Here is a 21981-nt window from a genome sequence, read left to right as displayed (position 1 = left end):
CGAATCGCGATATAGGTGAGTCTCGAGGGACTCGACCATCTCAACCTACACCGGGAATCGGTTCCTACTTATAACGATGGAATGCCACGTGGGTCAATCTAATTGCCTCACGTTTACCGACTTAATATTATCGAGAGATGTTTCTATGATTTGGTCTCCTAATATGACATGTCACACATATACATATTTAATATATATCTACATCGCATGCAAATATATATACATATCTAGTATGTGTATAAGCAATTACACCAGATGATCATGGACCACAACCTAATATGATTAGACCCGAGCCAATAGGCCTAATCACTCACATCAAAATCTATGTGTGCAACGGTGCATCTCCATGCCCTATGATCGTCTATCTCGTCCTCGTTGGTTCCGTCGACATCTTGATGCATCTTCATGCATTACAATCGGCCGTCTCGTGGGTCCCGTTATCACATCCACGCTCTCGCTGCGCCTCCTCATGTGATTACAACTTAATCATAGGCACGCAGGCCCGACAATAAACGAGAAATATAATGGAGGCTCGCAGACCTCAATAATAAAAATCACAAGTACACACATCACACGGTCCATGATCATCCGTCCACACATCATACATCACATGTATAAATAATCATCATTATGTAGGACTACTAGATAATAATAAAAATAATAATTAACTAAACCTTTTAATTAATTAGTATTTTATGAAATCATGGACATATAGGGAATTTTTAAATTCATAGGGGTATTTTCATAATTTGGACAAAGACAGAAACTGGAATTTCTCAAATTTCGAGGGGCAAAACTATCTTTTGCCCATAAAACCCTAATTGCCCTACTACCCTTTGCTGCTGCCGTCGCCGCCGCCACCCTGCTGGCGGTGGCCTATGCGGCGAGGGGCGGGGCGCTGCCCTCGCTTGCGGGCGGCACGTCCGCTGGCGGCGCTACCGCTGCAGGTGGGCGCCCACGCGGGCGTCGCCGCCTTCGCAGGCGGTTCTGCCCGCGGGGCAACCCCCGCAAGCGGTGCTGCCCCTACAGGTTGGCGCCCCTGCGGGCGCCGCCGCCTCCGCGGGCGGTTCTACCCGTGGGGCACCGCCCGCAGGCGGTGCTGTCCCGCCGGGCGGCCGCCCCTGTGGGGGGGGGTTTCGCCCGTGGGAGCAGCGGCGGGCAGCGGCGCCTCACCCCGCGAGAGAAGCGGCCGTAGGCGCCTCTGCCCACGGACGGCCAGCCCCGCCGGACGCAACCTGCTGCAAGCAGGCCGCCGGCTGGCTGCTGCAGATGCAGCCCTTGTGCTACCTACATGCGGCTGCGCTGTACGCACGCAAATCGAGGGCAACAACTATTGCTGCGCTTTCTCGCTTTTGCGTCAACGATTTTTACGTCAAAAGTTTTTCCTAAACACAACACACGCAGTTCAAAACCAATCATTCGCACGAACAACCTGGCTCTGATACCACTGTTGGGAAAATCTTGGGTGCGACATCACATACGCAGCGGAAGAACAAGAAAAACAAAATCCCTGATTCCCAAAGAGATGTTCGTCGTCGTGCGAAGATTGGTACGCAAAAATCCGCGAAACATGAAACTGCGTATAGAATATATTGTGTTACCTAGGGAGATCGTATATCCCTGTTTCCTTGCAGATCCTTAGGAGAGGGTGAAGGAGGTCAAACGTCCTCCTCTCTAGCGGTGATCCACACAGCAGGGTTGTGACGACGCTCCTCAAAACTCCAGGCCTGCTCTGAGGTGGAGAGGGAGAGGAGAATAGGATCTGCATCCTATTTATAGAGGTCCCCTGTCAAACCCTAATGGGTTCTGCCCTAGTGGGTATTGGATCTGCATCCAATAAGACAAGGGCTCCGTCGGATATCTCATATCCGAACCTCTACTCATCGCAATGCTTACCTGTCATTGAGTCATACCTATCAGTGAGTCAATATCGAGCTGGCCGTGAGTCATACCTATCAGAACTCCTTCTAACTCAGTGAATTATTATCTCTGTAATAATTCACTCGACTCATCGACTACGGACGTACTAGGCCACTACGCCGTAGTCCCCAGACGATACAGGGGAATCCAATCCATTGGACTTGTCTGTCCTCAGTTACTGTGTACCTATAATCCCTCATCAATCTAATATCCCAGAGACCGTATATCGAGCATGGTGTTGTCAGACCCATACGGTTTCTACTCGAGTCTCGCTCTAATCGGATTCTCCTGGAGAACTCTTTCTCTCTCAACCCGAATGACCCTGGCCAGGGATTTGTCTGAGCAAGAACACATGGGATATTCCTCTCATGACGCCGAGAGTGGATGATCCTCTATCGACACTCAATAGCCCTCGTAAGGTCGACTACCACTCCTAATGACCAGTTGTACTAGAGATGGGACAGCCAAACCTATAAGTCTAGTATCAAAGAGTGGAGCACTCATATAGGACATCCTTGGTGTCTCAAGTCTAAGGACCAGATACACCACTAGGACTACGGAATCGCTGTCTGACAACAAGGCATCATCAACCATCCAGCATTCCATAAGCGGATCAATTAGTGAACTCATTCTCCAATGAGCACTTGTACTGTATCCCTAGTGTCCCTACACGAGCAGCTATGAGACCAGTTGCATCCATCATATGGACGGGTATACAGCACACCAGTCTGTCCGGTTATCACGATGTCCCTCTCGAGTAACCTATGACCAAGATTATTTAGGATATGTGTTTAAAGGTGAATCGATATCATTATCATGATCTCATCACGATTTGATTCCCATTGCACAAATCCAAGAACATCACAATATATATATGCATTTATGCAATAGTTATAAAGTGATATACGCCAAAATATAATAAGCAAAAAGATTCTGTATCAAGTCACACGTGCCATCACTCACGTGATTGGCTTGCTGGGCACCTATGACTAGCAGTCGTGACCTACATCCACTCCCGATTCCTCTTCCGTTGAGGCTACCGGCATCCACTAGCAATCTTCCTTCAATAAGCGGAGACCAACCACCTTTTTACAACTATTCTCCTTTTGACAGGCTCAGAATAGAACCTTTATACCTCTCTTTTAAACCTAGACCTCTCTTCTCCCTTTAGAAGAACTTTCTAAATACTAGGAAAAAGGGACTCTACTCTTCAAGAGAGATTACAATTTTTCCTCAAGGATTCATTCCCCCTTTTTAACTCACTTTCTTGCTTTACTAAGCAGGAAATAGTGGGGTATTTATAGGCCCCAAATGGTTTAAAAAATGAAGCCAAAAATTTAAACTTCCAGGTCTTTTGGGTACGGGTGGTACCAACACTTGCAGCCTTACATTGGGCAGTACCACCACCTGACACACTGTCACTAAGTCATACCACCACCTGACAGCCTCAAAGATCGAGTTTTTTGAGTTTTCCAACTCATAAGTAATTCTACCACTTGTTTTAGCGGTGCCACCGCTTAGCCCAACATTTGGGTCATTGAATGAGCCTCCTAATGAGCCTAAATCACTCCTAATTTAGGCCTAATTAGTCCTTAATTGAGTTGACCTAATTCCAACCCAATTATATGCTAACTACGAATTTTAAGATATTTACTAAGCTAAACAAGTCCGTAAGTCTAGGTTTCTTCCGGTGATCTTTCGATGATCTCTCGGCAATGTTCCAGCAGACTCCCGGCAAGCTCCTGGACTTCACAACGATCTTCTTTTTGGTTCTAACGAGCTTCTTTAGCAAGCTCCTAGACTTCTTAATCAATTCTGGCAGAACTTCTGACGAACTCTCGAACTCCCAACGAAATTATATTCTTGACTCTGAGACTTCATTTTGCTTTATGTCTTGCAATCGTAGTTAATCCTGCACACTTAAAACCCACTTCGATCTAAACAATTATTACTAAGCTAATAAAATATTGTTTGGCATGTCATTGGTTCATCGATACTTTGTCTAATTCTTTGGTGCATCGTCCTCTCTTGTGGCCTATTGCCCAATCGGCCAGTTGACTTCCGCAACTCCAATTTCCTTAGCGCAATATCCACTCTTCTTGGCCCAATACTCAAACCCATGGCCCAAAGCCTTCTGCCGATACGTCGACCAATTCTTCGACTCGACGTCTAATCTTCTAACATGTTTTTCTCTGGCCCAACATGATTCTTCCTGCTTTAATTGTTTATCCCTGATCGAAGCTTCCTACATCACTCAAAATGCAAATCAAATCATAAACACTATCAATTGGTTTCATCATCAAAATCCGAGATTCAATAATGAAGATGCTCCTCAAATCGCTTCCCAAATCTCCACACACACCCCAAACAAGGGCTATTGGCTGAAGAGGATAATAGGAGAGGAGAATAGGAGGTGGCAGCCAAAAAGACCTAGCCTATGGCCCTTTAGTTCTCTCCTATTTATAGAGGCCCCCCTATCAACTTAACCCTAATAGATCCTGCCCTGGGTACTAGATTTCCATCCAACTACCTAAGTCTCTTACATTAGTAGATCTCTACCCAATAATCTCACATTCGCTCTCATTGGAACTCATTTATAGGATCCAATAATTCAGAGGCTTATTGGATATCCAATAAGATAGGGGCTCCAACGGATATCTCATATCCAACCTCTACTTGTCGCAATACCTACCATATATGTATGACCCTCTAGGCCCAATATCGAGCTAATTATGAGTCATACTGTTATGACCCTTTTATTTTCTAAGCTTTTGAATAATGTTTATTGAGTCTGTTTAGTTCAGTTAGAGTCGGGTAGAGGTTTATTTAAGATTTATTTATTATTAGAGTCCAAGTCCTGGTAGACTCTAGGTGGAACTCTATAAATAGTGATATAATCATTTCTTTTGGGCAGATAATGAAATATTATTCCAGACCGTGGACAAACCCTAGGAGGCTGATCCCCTCGAAATGATTAAGGAGGTCGATCCCCTCGAAGTGATCATCCCTTTTATCTTCTTTCTTTTATAATAAGACCTTAAGGTCTTATCATTTGGTATCAGAGTGGTGATCCTGTAGTGTTGCCATAGTTATAAAAAAAAAAAATATGAAGAGAGGAAGAAGAAGTCGTAGCCACGCACACCTGCGTCCCATGCTTCCGGCCAACCCACCCGCCGTTGTTTCTCTCCGGCCAGCGACCGACACTGCCCCACTTCCCGATTGGAGTCCACTGTCACCCGTCGCCTTCCACTCGAGCCACCACCACTGCTAGGAGACGACACTGCTAGCATCCATCCAAGCCCTAGTACCGCAGCCCCCTTGTCGATCCCAACCCTCGGCGATCGTTGGTGATGCTGCTCCCAGCTACGCCATCACCGCTGCTAGCCATCGCAATCTTCTCCTCATCAATCCCAGCCCTCGGCAATCTTTCAGTGTTTCCAGCGGCTCCTTCTGCAGTGCGACAGAAACATAGCTCCCTTTGTTGTCGCTGCCCCCGTAACGCCTTGTCGATCCTTCCCGCGACCCTCGCGACCTCCTTCTCCATTGCTGTCGCTGCTTTGCCACTGTTCAATCACCTCTGACCTTGCTCCTAGCCGCACCGCCATTGCAGGCATCGCCAGCAGCTCCGGTTGTGGTGCGATAGAAACAGAGCACCCTGTTACCCCTCTCAACCACCGCAACTTCCCGGCCAGCGACAACCGCCGCCCGCCTACCAGCCGTGACCCACGTTGCCTCCTTCTCCACCGTTGCCCACCTCCCCTTGGGTCACAGCCGCAGCCGCTCGACCTCCCCTCCTCGTGGCAACCAAAACAGGGCAACCGAGAAAGGGATGTCGTCGCTATTCCCGGCCAACGGACCCCCTTGGTAGTGCCTAGCCTTGGCGACCCTTTGCTACTCCTCGCCCTCGATGACCTTGCTCCTAGCCGCACTGCCATTGCTGCCTCTTAACCCTGACAACAACCTTCCCTTCTCACAGCGATAGAAACAGTGCATTGTTCCCAACCGTGCCACCACCGCTTCCTCTGCTTCCAGCTAGCAATCACTGTTGTTGTTGCTCCCCGGCCAACGACCACTGCTGCCGTTGCTTCCCAGCCACCACTCATAGCCACAACCACCACTTGCAGCTGCAGCCCACCAATCACAGCTGTAGTCCACTAAGTCCACCATCCTTTGCATCTTCGACTGCTTATCCATCCGCGTCGTCGTAGCCACCGCAATGGCGAGCCCTTGGCGGCGCTGCCCCCAGCCGCACCATCATCGCTGCCTCTCAGCCCTCAACAATAGCGATCCCTCCATGTAGTGACCGCAACTACATCCCCACATCCTCGTAGCAACCCTTCATTCCCACAGTGCTACCACCGATTGCGACACAACAACAACACTGAATAGGGCAGTGATTGATGCCCTAGTCTCGACACTAGAAACAAGAGTTGAGATTACAGATTTGCAGTCTTATGCAATGGCCACTGATAACTCAATGAAATCACAAATGGAAGTATTGGAAATCATAATTGAGAACCGATTGCAAGAAACACTTAATGATTTCAAAAAGAGCCTACTTGAGAGCCTTAGTAAATTTCAATAAGATGGGGGCTCAAGTTCTATGTTGCACAAATCTAGAAATACAAGAAATGCAAGAAACACTTAATGATTTCAAAAAGAGCCTACTAGAGAGCCAGTAAATTTCAACAAGATGGGGCCCCAAGATTATGACACAAACTGCTCACACATGAAGGTGGAATTTTCGAGATGGGAAGATGGAGATCCGACCAGTTATATCTCTAGGGCAGAAAATTTTTTTCGTTTTCATAGAAATCCAGAAGAATCTAAGATGGAAATAGCCTCAATCCAACTAGAGGGAGATGCAATTCAGTGGTATGATTGGTACGAAACTTGCCACGGAGTTTTCTCATGGGAGCAATTCAAAAGAAGACTTCTTGTTCGCTTTGCCTCATCTGAATATGAGAATGATAATGGATAGCTCACCAAAATTCGTCAGACTTCTAAAGTGTTGGAATATTAGAGCAGGTTTGAAAGATCGTCAAATCAAGTTAGAGATTGATTGGAATGACAACTTTTGGGTACATTTATTGAAGGGCTTAATCCAGATATCTGGTGTGAAGTTAAAGCTCGTCAACCCCGCACTATGATCACTGTGATATTATTTGCACATTTATATGAGGAAAAAATCAATAGGAAAAATCATGGAAATAGAAGTGACAACAACCAGATGATCAGTAAGCCACCCGCCCTATCTATTCCCAACCAAAACTCTGACACCCGAAGACTAACCCAAGAAGAACTCAAGGAAAGATCAGCAAAGGGTTTGTACTATGATGAAAAGTGGAGTATGGAGCACCGATGTAAATAAGGGCAACTTCTGATGATTGAATCAATTGGAGAGGAATTGGAAGCTAAGAATGTGGACTACAATCATGAAGATATAGATTCTAATGAAGATGTTGGACCTACCATACATACAATGCATGCATTAACCGGCTACTCTAACCCGTAAACTATGAAAGTTGGCATAACTCTAGAATATCATCATGTTATGGTTTTGATTGATATCGGTAGCACTAATAATTTTAAGGACAGTGAGACTATTGATCGATTGGCCCACCATATTGAAAGTTATGACATATTCGAAGTAAAGATCACTGATGGATGGATTTTAACTTATGATAGCAAATGTTCAAAGATAAAATTGATTATACAGGGCCAAGAGTTTCTTGCAATGATTACTATACTGAAAGACCGACCTATTGCTTACACTATTAAAAATTGGAGACCATACTTACTTGATCAACGGGTTGTGATGCGTTGTAGATAGCTTATGATTAAAGTGTTGAAAGATAAGCTCCCCGAGTTTGATGCTACTCAACCTTGAAGACAAGGCTAATTTGTAGATGGAGGAATTGTTAGAACCCTTTTATTTTCTGAGCTTTTGAATAATGTTTATTGAGTATGTTTAGTTCAGTTAGAGTCGGGTAGAGATTTATTTAATATTTATTTATTATTAGAGTCCAAGTCCTAGTAGACTCTATGTGGAACTCTATAAATAGTGATGTAATCGTTTCTTTTGGGTAGACAATGAAATATTATTCCAGTTTATGGACAAATCCTAAGAGGTCGATCCTCTCGAAGTGATCAAGGAGACCGATCCCCTCAAAATGATCATCCCTTTTATCACATACTTGTAAGAACTCCTTCTAGCTTAGTGAATTATTATCTCCATAATAATTTACTCGACTCATCGACTATGGATATACTATGTCATTATGCCACAGTCCCCAAACGATACAAGAGAAACCTATCTATCCTCAGTTGTCGTGTAACTATAGTCTCTTATCAATTTAATATCCTAGAGATCATATACCGGACATGGTGCTGTCAAGCACATACGATTTCTACTCGAGTCTCGCTCTAATCAGATTCACTCGGAGAACTCTTTCTCTCTCAATCTGAATGACCATGGTTAGGGATTTGTCTGAGTAATAATACATGAGATATTCCTTTTATGACAATGAGAGCGAATGATCCTCTATCGATACTCAATAGCCCTTGTAAGGTTGGATACCACTCACGATGATTGGCTGTGCTAGATTTGGAACTTCTAGGCCTATAAGTCTGGTATCAAAGAGTAGAATACTCATATAGGACATCCTTGGTATCTTAAGTCTAAGGATCAAATACACTATTAGGATGACAAAATTGTTGTCTGACAATGAGGTATCATCAACCATCCAGCATTCCGTGAGCGGATCAATTAGTGAACTCATTCTCTATAAGCACCTATATTATATTCCTAGTGTCCTCATACGAGCAGCTATGAGACCAGTCGCCTCAATCATATGGATGGGTATATAGTACACTAGACTATCTGATTATCTCGATGTCCCTCTTAAGTAACCTATGACCAGGATTATTTAGGTTCTATATTAGAAGGTGAATCGGTCTCATTAACATGATCTCATTACGATCCAATTCTCATTACACAAATTCATGGATATCACTATATATATATATATATATATATATATATATATATATATATATATATATATATATATATATATATATATATATATACAATAAGCAATATAAAGTGAGAAAATACCATAACAATAATAAGCAAAAAGAGTACATACCATGTCACACATACCATCACTCATGTGATTGGCTTGCAAGGCACCTATGACTAGCATGCACTCAGAGAGATGTTAAAGCAAATAATAACTTAGAAGTTCTACAAATCGTGAAGAAGATATTTGAAGCTATCGAATGTAAGGAAAATTAGAAGGTGTCTTTCGCTTCTTTCATTTTGAAAGGAAAGACAAACACTTGGTGGGCCTAAAAAATGAGGATATTAGAGGCTAAAGGTAATGTGGTGACTTGAGAGTTGTTTGAGGATGCATTTTATGAGCAGTTCTTTCATTATTTAGTTCGCTTTAAGAATCAATAAGAGTTCCTTAGTATCCACTGAGGAAGTAGGACTGTATTAGAATTTATGATCATTATTTTACTAAGCTGACCCAATTCTCTTAACATATTGCTTTTAATGAAAATCAAATGGCTCGTTACTTTGAGAGGTGACTTCGTCCATCAATTAGAAAGTCTATTACAGTATTGACTTTACCAATATATGCTAGAGTACTAAATCGAGCTTTAGTGGTAGAGAAATTGGATAATGAACTATAACAAGAAAATGATCAAAAACAACCTTTCAATGCTGCATCATCTATGTACTAGGGTCACATTCTAGATCCTCAAAGAAAGGCAAGGGCAAACAAATCAGGCATCAACATGTAGGAGCTTTCAGTAATCAAGACATCATAATATGTTATTTTCGTGGTAAGGCCAATCATGTTTCTACCTCATGCCCCAAGGGACAATGTATATGATTTTATTATCAACAATCGAGGTACATGTTGAAGGACTACCCCTGGAAGCAACATCAATACCAAGCTCCACCCCAAACAGTTGGACAATAATAGCTAGGACCTAGAGAGGAAAGTCAAGTGAGGGTCTATGCACCCATCAAAATGCTCAAGCCTCGAGATCTATTATTAAAGGTATCATCACACTCTGTAATATATTTGCTTATATGCTTATAGATTCTGGTTGTATGCATTCATTTATATCACCTTATTTTGCTATAAGACTGTATAAAAATATTAAGATAATGAATAATATGGTAGCAACACCAGTTGAAAATTCTCTAATAGCTAATAGATCTTATTCTACTAAAGTTTTAAGATTTCAATGCTATCTTGGGTATAGATTGACTTTCAACACACCATGCAAGTATTGATTATTTCCAAAAGATTGTTACCTTCTCACCCCTAGATCAACCACCCTTTCAATTTATTGGGATTCAAGAAAAACTCCATCCTATTAGTTTAGCCTTGAGTGCTACTCGACTATTACTAAAAGGATGTCAAAGATATTTAGCCTTTATTTTTAGAGAAGAATCTAACAAGCCAGTATTAAAAGATATCCCCAATGTGTGGGATTTTTCAGATATTTTTTCTGAATATCTACTTGGACTACCACTAGACAAGCAGATTGAATTTATAGTTGACCTTGTACCTGGCATTGCACCTTTTCTAAACCCCTTATAGCATGGCACCAATTGAGTTGGAGGAGTGAAAGAAATGGATAAAGTTTTTATTTGACCTAGTGTATCACTTTAGAGTACCCCTGTCTTGTTTGTGAAGAAGAAAGATGAATCCATGTGACTATACATCGATTATAAACAGCTCAGCCAAGTGACCAAAAAGAATAAATATCCCCTTCCCCAAATAGATGACCTATTTGATCAATTTCGAGGTACTCGAGTATACTCAAAGATTGACTAGAGATCATAATATCATCAACTGAAGATAAGGGAATGAGCCATATAGAAAATCGATTTCAAAATAAGATATGGTAATTATGAATTATTAGTAATACCTTTTAGACTCAAAAATGCATTAGTTGCCTTCATGGATCTCATGAATAGGGTGTTCCACTCATATCTTGATAAATTTATAATTATATTCATTAATAACATTTTGATCTACTCCAAAAGTAGGGCGAAACATGAACATTATCTTAAGACAGTTCTGGAAGTCCTAAGACAAGAATGTTAGGATCAAGAGTAGCACTAAGAGGGAGGGGGGGAATTAGTGTAATGAAAAAAATCATCAGTTTTGTAAAATATTCGTTTGTGGAAAATGAATCTCGGAAAGTGCTTGACTTTAGAGTAAATAAACTAGAAATCAACTTAGAAAGTAATGGCAGTAATGAAAAGTTGAATGGAAATGAGCACACCGGAATTTATAGTGGTTCGGTCGTTGTGACCTACATCCACTTCTAATTTCTCCTCCATCGAGGTCATCGACGTCCACTAATGATCTTTCTTCAATAGGCAATGACCAACCACCTCTTTACAGTGCTTTTTCCTTTTCACGAGTTTAGGAGATAACCCTTACAAGCCTCACACCTCTCTTGAATGATCGCAATGCTAGAAAGGGAGGAGGAGGACTCTTTGCACTTTTACAACACTTTCACACCTCAAGACTTCAATATTTTGTTCACACTTTCGTGTCCTTTCATGCAGAAAAGGATGGTGTATTTTTATGCCCTAATGGCTTCAGAATTGGAGCCAAAAAGTGTCACATCCTCGGATTTCGAGGTACTAGCGGTACCACCGCCATTATTGGGCAGTACCACCGCCTGCAGATTGACACTAGGCGGTACCATCACTCAGTCAGGGTAGTACCACTGCTTGACAGAGCTCGGAGACAAAGCTCTAGCGGTACCATCGCATGACAAGGTGGTACCACCGCTTGACAACATTAACTGCCGACGGTACCACTGCCCAAAGCACCTAGGAGATTGAGTCCCAAGCAGTGCCACCGCTGGTCCTAGCGGTGCCACTGCCAGCAATGACTTTAGGTGCTGAATAGGCTATTTAATCGGCCCAATTCAGCCATGTTAAGGGCCCAATTGCCCCCTAACTGAGTTAGTGGGATTGCCTCTCAATCCTAACTCAACTTATAGTCTAACTATAATAATTAAGATATTTAAATAGGTAATCTCTATCTAGTATGACAATTGTTCTCTTGACGAACTTCCGGCGAACTTCTCGGCGAACTTCCAGCAAACTTCCAATGAACTCCCAATGAATAATCGATGAACTCTCAGTGAACTCCCGATGAACTCTCAGCGAACTCCGACGAACTCTCGGTGAGTTCCCGACGAACTCTCGGTGAGCTTCAGGCAAACTTTCGGCACATCATCCGAATCTTCGACGTATCGTCTGATCTTTGACTCCGGCCCAACATCTGCTTTATGCCTTACTGCTATCGTAGTTAATCCTGAACACTTATCTCAACATATAGATTAGATTAAATAAGTTACCAATTAATTTCATCATCAAAATATGAGATTCAACAATCTCACATTTTTTTTATGATGACAATCAATTGATGACAGAGTTAACCTTAACTCTCCCTATCTATATGCCATACTTGAGAAAAGACACTATTGAATTCAAGGCCTTTGAATTCAAGCATCAAATTGATAGGTTATATTAATATGCGCATTACGATACTTATCATAATTTACCAATACGATACCACGTATTTATCAATAAAAATAATGTCAATGCATGACATCCATTTTCAAATCCAATATAGAGAGATAATAGACAATCGTCATTTTCAAGTATGATACAAATTTTAAATATAAAATTTAGCAAGATGACAATTCTCAATAAAAGATAACAATTCATGGAAGATATCAATTGTGAATAGCAAGTTAAGCTTATGATACCTTGTCATAATGATAGACAATTATCAAGGATTCATAAAACATTTCAAGTATCTACGATGCATATGAAGTACATTTTGATATGTTTCAAGTATTTATGATGTATTTGATAATTCCAATTATGTTTCAAGCATTTGCAAAACCTTTAAGCATTTAGCATTCGCAAAACATTCAAGCATTTATGATAAGATACACTTTATGCATTTATCTAAAACATTCATAATGCCAATTTATCATCAATTTGTCACATTTCTCCTCCTTTGTCATTAACAAAAAGGAGAATAATTCAACAATACAAGTGCAGTAAAAAAAATTCAAGCAAATTTGACACCAATTTATCCAAGCCATAAAGGAAGGTAAGTAAAAACTTTGCATGATAACTTTTTGGATAAGCTAACATTTTTACTTTAGATACGCAAAAGTTTTTTGTTCTTCTTGAGATGTGTAAGTTTCTTTCTTTCTTTGTCATAAAAATAAGAAGAAAAGGAAGAAAGGTAAGGAAAGAATCCATAAAGAACCAAATTTATGAAAGGATTTGAACCAAGTTAAATTCAAAACAATAAATGAGTTTCATTAAATCATGCTTCAATTTTAACAAAGAGAAGGGATTCACGAAAAGGATCAAGATAACCATACGAAATCAAATCCCCATTCTTGCAAGTGATCATCACATACCAAAATAAAATTCATAAACATTCTTCTTTCATGAGAAGAGTAAGGAAGAATTCATAGGAAAGGAGCGTCATAAAAAATTCACGAATAAAACTTCATAAATCAAATCTTTTTCTCATTAAAAATTTACAAGAGTAAAATCAATGAGAGATGCATTTGTCGATGAATTCCATGAGTAAAGGGACTAAGTATTTCAAAAATCATTAAGTGATGGAGCAAGGATATAAAGTAAATTTGATACCAAGTTAAGAGGAAGATAAAAACGAAATAAATTCCCGAAAGCTCCATTCATGAAATAAATTAAAAGGAAGATAGTTCAGAAAAGAAATACAACAAACTCATACATTCAGATTGTTTAACATACCTACATTTCTTCTAATGAAATCAAATTGTTCTTCATGTAAAGGTTTTGTAAAGCTATCGGCTAATTAATATTTCGTATCAATGAACTCTAAGATTACATCATGATTATTAACATGATCTCGTATAAAGTGATGCCTAATATCAATATGTTTAATTCTAGAGTGTTGAATAGGATTTTTCGTTAAACATATTGCACTTATGTTATCACATTTTATGGAAATATTCTTAAGATAAATTTTATAATCTTCTAATATATTTTTCATCCATACAACCTGTGCACAACATGCACCGACCGCTATGTATTCAACTTCGGTCATAGATAGTACAACCGAGTTTTATTTCTTGGAATACTAAGAGACAAGTGCATGACCTAAGAATTAACATGTTCCGAACGTGCTTTTTTTATCTATTCTACATCCAGAAAAATCCACATCAGTATAAGCAATTAATTCAAAGTTTTCATATTTTGGATACCATAATCCTAGATTAGTAGTTCCTTTAAGATATCTAAGAATTTTTTTAACTACTTTAAGATGAGATAGCTTAGGATTAAATTGAAACCTAGCACAAAGTCCTATGCTAAATATGATATCCAGTCTAGTTGTGGTGAGGTATAATAAGCTAGCTATTAAACCCCTATAAGCTTTTTGAATAAAGCTTTCTCCAATTTCGTCAATGTCTAACTTAGTAGAGGTACCCATAGGAGATTAATAGCCTTTGAACTATCCATATTAAACCGTTTTAGCAAGTCTAATGCATATTTTGTTTGACGAAGAAAAATACCATCACTAAGTTGTTTGATTTGTAAGCCTAAAAAGAAATTTAGTTCACCCATTAAACTCATTTCAAATTCTTGGCTCATACTCTTGGCAAACGATTCACATAAGGATTCATTTGTAGAACAAAAAATAATATCATCAACATAAATTTGAATAACAAAAAAATTATTTTTAAAATTTTTAATAAATAATGTTGTCACATCCTAGATTTTTTTTTATCATATCTTTCCACACATTCAGAGCCAAGTAGATAAACATGGTAGAACCCTTGCAGATTCTAAACTTGGGGTTGATCTCTTTAGGGGATCGGCCTCCTTGGAACTCTATAGGGGTTCCTCCCTCCAAGTTGCTGCTCAAAGGTTGCAGAAAATTTTCATCTATTGCTTATGAAAAGAGAAGGAATACATGGCTATTTATAGGGCTTCTAAACCCTAACTCCTAATAGGCTTAAGACTCTTACTTCTAACCAACTCCTAATAGGACTCCTATTCCCTTACAACTCCTAATTCTTCTCTAAGAAAAAACCTCATACATGAATGTCCCTCTCAATTAGGACTCTCCTAGCTAGAGTCCTAACAGATCCGCCCTCTTCAAATCAGCCTTGTCCTCAAGGTTGAGATTCCATGAACTCAGGGAACCGGGTCTTCAACTCCTCATATGGTTCCCATGTGGCGTCTTCAAGTGGTAAATCATTCCAATACACTAGTACTTTAGTAGAGGGACGTCGGCGACGCATCACGATCCTGCGATCGAGGATGGCATCTGGTTGAGCTTGAATAACTCCATCCTCAGTGGTGTTGGGCAGTTTGATCTGGGATGACTCGTGTTCTCCCAACTTGGGCTTCAGGCATGACACATGGAAGACAGGGTGAATTTTGGCATCCTCAAGTAATTTAAGTCTATACGCCACTGCTCCAATACGCTCTGTGATATGATAGGGCCCAAAAAATCGTGGAGATAGCTTCATGGAGGCTCGAGTGTTGATGGAGAGTTGCTTGTATGGTTGTAGGCGAAGATAAACCCAATCTCCTACTGAAAATTCTTTTTCGCTTCGGCGTGTGTCGGCTTACTGCTTCATTGTAGCTTGAGTTGTAGAGAGATTATCTTTTAACAGTAGTAGGAGTTTGTCCCTATCAATCAATTCTTGTTCAACCTGATCTACCTTGGCCGAGCCAATTACATACTTTGGAATCATAGGGGTTGGTCGACCATACAATGCTTCATAAGGGGCATATTTTGTAGATGAATGATATGTAGTATTGTACCACCATTCGACCCAAGGAAGCCATTTTGCCCACTCTTTTGGTCGGTCGCTAGCGAAACACCGAAGGTATGTCTCTAAACACCTGTTTACCACCTTTGTTTGGTCGTCAGTTTGTGGATGATACGCTGTGCTCATCTTGAGTTTGGTGCCTTGTAACTGGAATAACTCGGTCCAAAATTTACTAGTGAAGATCCTATCACGATCACTTACAATAGACCTTGGCATCCCATGCAGTTTAACAATATTTTCTATGAAAACTTGGGCAATACTAGCAGTAGTGTAGGGACTTCTCACAGCACAAAAATGAGCATATTTCGTAAGTCGATCAACGACCACGAGAATTATGCTTTTACCTTTGGCAGGTGGCAGCCCTTCAATGAAGTCCATGGAGATGTCAGTCCACACCGAGTCCGGTATGGGTAGTGGTTGTAGTTTCCCTAGATTTGCCACAGTTTCACCCTTGTGCTATTGACATACATCACATTGTGCCACATATTCAGCAATAATTTTTTTCAACCCTCTCCAATAAAAATTTTGCTTCACTCTTTTGTAGGTTCTTAGGAATCTAGAGTGCCCTGCTGAAGGTATAGAGTGCATTTCATGCAGGATGATTGTGATACAAGGGGAGTCAGATATAAGCACAATACGACCTTTGTTGCGTAGATCCCTCGAATCCCAAGTGTAGTGGGCTATTGCACTTGGATCCTCTTCTAATTTTTTTATAATGTTGCTGATCTCTGGATCCTTCATCCATTCTTCCCTAATGTCCATGAGGAGACTAGTGGTAGGAAGGGAGATGGCTGAAACCTCAGTTTGCTCAGGTAGCCGTAAGAGTGCATTTGCAATAACGTTTTCTTTCCCCTTTTTGTAAATAATTTCATAATCAAATCCAAGAAGTTTGGTTACCCATTTTTGTTGCTCAAGGGATGATATCTTTTGCTCCAAAAAATATTTGAGTCTTCTATGGTCGGTTTTAATTTGAAATTGGCGATCGATCAGGTAGGGTCTCCACCTCATTACTGCGTGTACAATGGCGAACATCTCCTTATCATATACTGACATGTTTTGATGGGAGGGAGATAATGTCTTGCTAGTGCATGTGAGTGGTCAACCATCTTGCATGAGAACGGCTCTAATTCCGACTCCAAATGCGTCGGTCTCAATGATGAAGGGTCGGCTGAAATCTGGTAGCGCTAGCACCGGCGTCGTTGTCATGGCTACCTTAAGTTTGTCGAAGGTAGCAGAGGCTTTGTCCGACTATTGGAAAGCATCTTTTTTCACTAGAGAAGAGAGTGATGCACTGATCTTCCTATAGTCCTTAACAAATTTTTGGTAGTAGCCTGTTAGTCCAAGGAACCCGTGTAGTAATTTCACGTTTGTAGGTTTCGGCCAACCTTGCATTGTCTCAATTTTTGTTGGGTCTACCGCCACTCCTTCTGATATTATGTGCCCAAGGTACTCTACTTTTTGCTGGAGAAAGCTACACTTTGGTTGCTTAATAAAAAGAGTATTCTCCTGAAGGATCGTCAGAACAATCCGTAAATGCTGAAAGTGAGTCTTAAGAGAAGGGCTGTAAATGAGAATATCATCGAAAAATACCAGCACAAATTTACGAAGAAAGCTCCAAAAAATATTGTTCATGAGACTTTGAAAGGTTGAAGGAGTATTAGTGAGTCCAAAAGGCATTACCAAGAATTCATAATGACCATCATGTGTGTGGAATGCAGTTTTTGGAATGTCATCTTCACATACCCGAATTTGGTGGTAACCGGATCAGAGGTCCAACTTCGTGAAGACTCGAGCTCCTTTTAATTCATCAAGAAGTTCATCCACTACTGGTATTGGGTACTTGTCCTTGACGGTGATGCCATTTAAAGCTCGGTAGTCGATGCACATCCGCCAAGTTCCGTCCTTCTTGCGTACAAGTAGCACTGGTGAGGAATAGGGGCTGCAACTTGGCCGAATCACCCCTGTTTCAAGCATCTCCTTTACGATATTTTTAATTTCATCTTTTTGGAGGTGAGGATATCGGTACGGTCGAGTGTTCGTTGGTGGCTTGCCCGGAAGGATTGGAATTCGATGGTCATGTTGTCGAGAAGGAGGAAGACTGCATGGTTCAGCAAAAATGTCGGCAAATTCAGTAAGCAATTGGGTAAGATTTTGATCTTCAATTTCTATTTTCTTCCCTTCTGGTTGCTGCTGGAAGTGCATCAAAAAGCCACCATTTACCTTGTGTAAAACTTTCTCCATTCGTTGGGTGGAAACAATGGTAACGTTGCTTTCGCGCTTCCCACGTAGGATGATATGTTTGCCCTTACAGTAGAATTTCATAATTAATTTAGAAAAGTTCCAAGAGACATCACCTAGTGTAGTCAGCCATTCTATACCAAGCACTGCCTCATAGTCATCAAGTGGTAGGAGGAAGAAATCGGTGATAATTTCTTGGTCTTACAGTAATAGTTTCACTTGCGGGCATCTGTGGTCGCACTTTAGGATTCTGTCGTCGGCCACCTTTACATCGAACTTGCTGCAACCTTCAATATGCAGTGCCATTCGAGCAGCAACCTTACTATTCAGGAAGTCATTAGTGATGCCCGTGTCGATGAGAACAATAATCGGCTGTTGTTTGAGAAGGCCTCCAACTTTCATCGTTTGCGGGTTTGAGTAGCCGGCTAGTGCGTGTACCATAATGTCGATCGGTTGTGGCTCTTCTTCCATATCTTCTATTTCATATTCAAGGCTCTCTTCTGGATGTTCAATGACCTCTTCTTCTACTGGTTCAATCATAAGAAGTCTCCCTTTTCTACAGCGATGCTCGTGGCTCCACGGCTCGTCGCAATGCTAACATAACCCCGTCGCAATGCCAACATAACCCTTTCGCAGATCACTCCCGAAGTTCTTCTCTTGTTAATGTTAGGATCAAGAGCACTAAGATGGGGGGGGGCGGGGGGGGGGGGTGAATTAGTGCAGCAAAAAACTTTCGACGATTCAAATCCAAACTGCGTTCGTTCGATAAAAGTGATTTCGGTAAGAAAGTCTATTCGTGAATCACTTTAACTTTTGATTAAACAAGATGCAGCAGAGATATAAATGCAGTTTGCAGTTATGATGGAAATCAGAATATAAGCACATACTGAAATACGACGTTCGTACGATAAAAGCAATTTCGGTATGAAAGCCAATTCGTAAACCACTTTAACTTGAGATGAAGCGAGATGCAGTTAAAGCAAAGATAAAAAAGTAGTTTGCAGTTATGATAGAAGTCAGAACGTAAGCACAAACTGAAATACGGCGTTCATACGATAAAAGCGATTTGCGTCTAAACGCTGATTCGGAAAGCACTGAACTTTGAAACACGTTCGTAAAAGCACAGAAGGCAGTAAGCTATTAAGGAGGTTTGCAGTAAAGATAAGATGCTCAAAGTAAATGCAAACCGAGATTTAGAGTGGTTCGGTCAATCTTGACTTACTCCACTTTTGGCTTCCTCCACCGACGAGGTCACCGACGTCAACTAGAGGCATTCCTTCAATAGGCGAAGGCCAACCACCCTTTTACAGTTTCACTCCTTTTGACGGGCTTAGGAGACAACCCTTACAGAATTTTCTCTCCTCTCTTAAAGCTCAGAACTTGGAAGAAAAGAGGAAGAAGAACTTTCAACTCATACAACACTTTTGAGCTCACAAAATCACAATGTAAATTCAAAATTTCGGTGGTTTCTTCGTGCTCTCTCAGCACTGAAATGGTGGGGTATTTATAGGCCCCAACCCAGTTTGAAATTGGAGCTCAAAACTGTCAATTCCCGGAATTCTAGGATCTGGCGGTTGCACCGCCTGACTAGGGCGGTTGCACCGCCTGGCAGAGTTCGAAGACTGAGCCTCTGGGCGGTGCCACCTCCTTCAGGGGCGGTTGCACCGCCTGCCAGAGCTCGAAGATCGAGCTCAGGCGGTGCCACCACCTGACTGAGGCTGTTGCACCTCCTGCCAGAGCTCGAAGACTGAGCTCAGGCGGTGCCACCTCCTGTCAGGGGCGGTTGCACCGCCCAGTCTCGCTCGGAGACTGAGCCCAGGCGGTGCCACCTCTTGGCTGGGGCGGTTGCACCGCCCAGCCTCGCTCGGAGACTTAGCCCAGGCAGTACCACCTCCTGGCTTGGGCGGTTGCACCTCCCAGCAGAAATCAAGGTCCGAATGGGTTGATCCATTCGGCCCAATTTGGGTTTTTCAGGGGCCCAATTGCCCCAAGATTAAGTTAATGGGATCACCTCCCATTTCCAACTTAATCATTGTGCTAACTACGATATTTCCTAAGACATTTACTGTAACTTGCTCCGGTGCATCAATCGCTTCTTCCGGTGAGCTTCCGGCGAACTTCCGTCGATCATCCGATGAACCCTCGGTGATACTCCTGCAGACTTCCGGCAAACTCCGGGACTTGCGACGATCCACTTGGCGAGTTCTGACGAGCTTCTTTGGCAAGCTCATGGACTTCTCGGATTTGTTCCCACAGAACCTCCGACGACTGTCCGAACTTCCGTCGAACTCTCGAACTCCCAACATGATCGTTGTCTTGATTCCGGCGCAACTCCTGCTGCATGTCTTACTTCCATCATAGTTAATCCTGCACATGTAAAACAAAACTTCGATCGAGATAATTAATCCTAAGCAATTAACCAAGTTGTCCGGCATGTCATTGGTCCCTCGACGCTTCGTCCGATTCTTCGGCGCATTGTCCTCTCCTGCATCCTATTGCCCAATCGGCCAGTTGACTCTGCAACTCCTATATCCTTGGCACAATACCCGCTCTTCTTGGTCCGATGCTCGAGTCCACGGCCCGAAGCCTTCTGTCGATACATCGACCGATCCACCGGCCCGACGTCCAATCTTCTGACATGTTCCTCCGGCACAACATGATTTTCCTGCTTTAATTGTCTCATCTTGATCGAAGCATCCTGCGTCACTCAAAACGCAGATTAAAACATAAACACATATCAAGTGGTTTCATCATCAAAATACGAGATTCAACAATCTCCCCCTTTTTGATGATGACAACTACTTGATGACAGAGTTAACCTTAACTCCCGGAGTTTAAACAAACTCCCCCTATCAATATGCCATATTGATAGAAACTCTTGGATTCAAAAGTCCAAGCAACATGTCATCATAAACTTATGCATAACATGTCATGTCATCAACATACTTCTCCCCCTTTGTCATCAACAAAAAGGAGAAGTACCACAATCAAGTGTTTGTGATATTGGTTCAACTCATTGCATGAAAAACATAATGTCAAGTTTTATCATCATGCAAGTTTGCTATTATCAAATATCAACATGTAAAATTGCGATGTAAGCTTTTGATATCATAACGCAAACATTTCAAGTGTTTATCAATTGTAGCATTTCATCACATGGTAAGATATCAATGCGTAAAATTACGATACAAGTTCTTGATATCTTAACGCATGATGCAAACATGGCATAATGCAAATTTGGCAATCATAGCATCAATTCATATATCTCTTGATGATGCAAGCATTGCAAATATGGTAATCATATCAATTCATATATCTCTTGATGATGCAAGCATGGCATAATCATAGCATCAATTCATATATTTCTCCCCCTTTGTCATTAACAAAAAGTATGGTAATTGTGATAGCAGGAGAACAATAAGCGAATTTTGAGTGCGATAGTTGTTCATGCCTTTACATGTTATTTTCCAAGCATATAAAGGAAGGCATGATATCACAAATATGGCATGGCATGATATCTCTTGATGATGCAAGCATTGCATAATCATAACATCAATTCATATATTTCTCCCCCTTTGTCATTAACAAAAAGTATGGTAATTGTGATAGCAGGAGAACAATAAGCGAATTTTGAGCGCGATAGTTGTTCATGCCTTTACATGTTATTTTCCAAGCATATAAAGGAAGGCATGATACATAGATTGCTTTGAATACTTCTTCCGTTATATCTGTTATTATCTTTTTGCATGAAGGAGGAAGACTATTTGTGATACTATTTATGAGTTTTACTTCGAGTGAAGTTAAAATCGACGAGAGATTAAATCATGCTTCATTTTTACAAGTATCAAGATATGTATGTGAATCAAATCCTTGTACGTAAAAATGACTTTCTTTTTCAAAAAGAAATTTATAAGCAAG

Source organism: Musa acuminata, chromosome BXJ2-8 (assembly GCF_036884655.1).
Source record: "Musa acuminata AAA Group cultivar baxijiao chromosome BXJ2-8, Cavendish_Baxijiao_AAA, whole genome shotgun sequence".
NCBI lineage: Eukaryota > Viridiplantae > Streptophyta > Magnoliopsida > Zingiberales > Musaceae > Musa > Musa acuminata.
The sequence above is the reverse complement of the archived record's forward strand: the minus strand, read 5'-3'. Positions refer to the sequence as shown.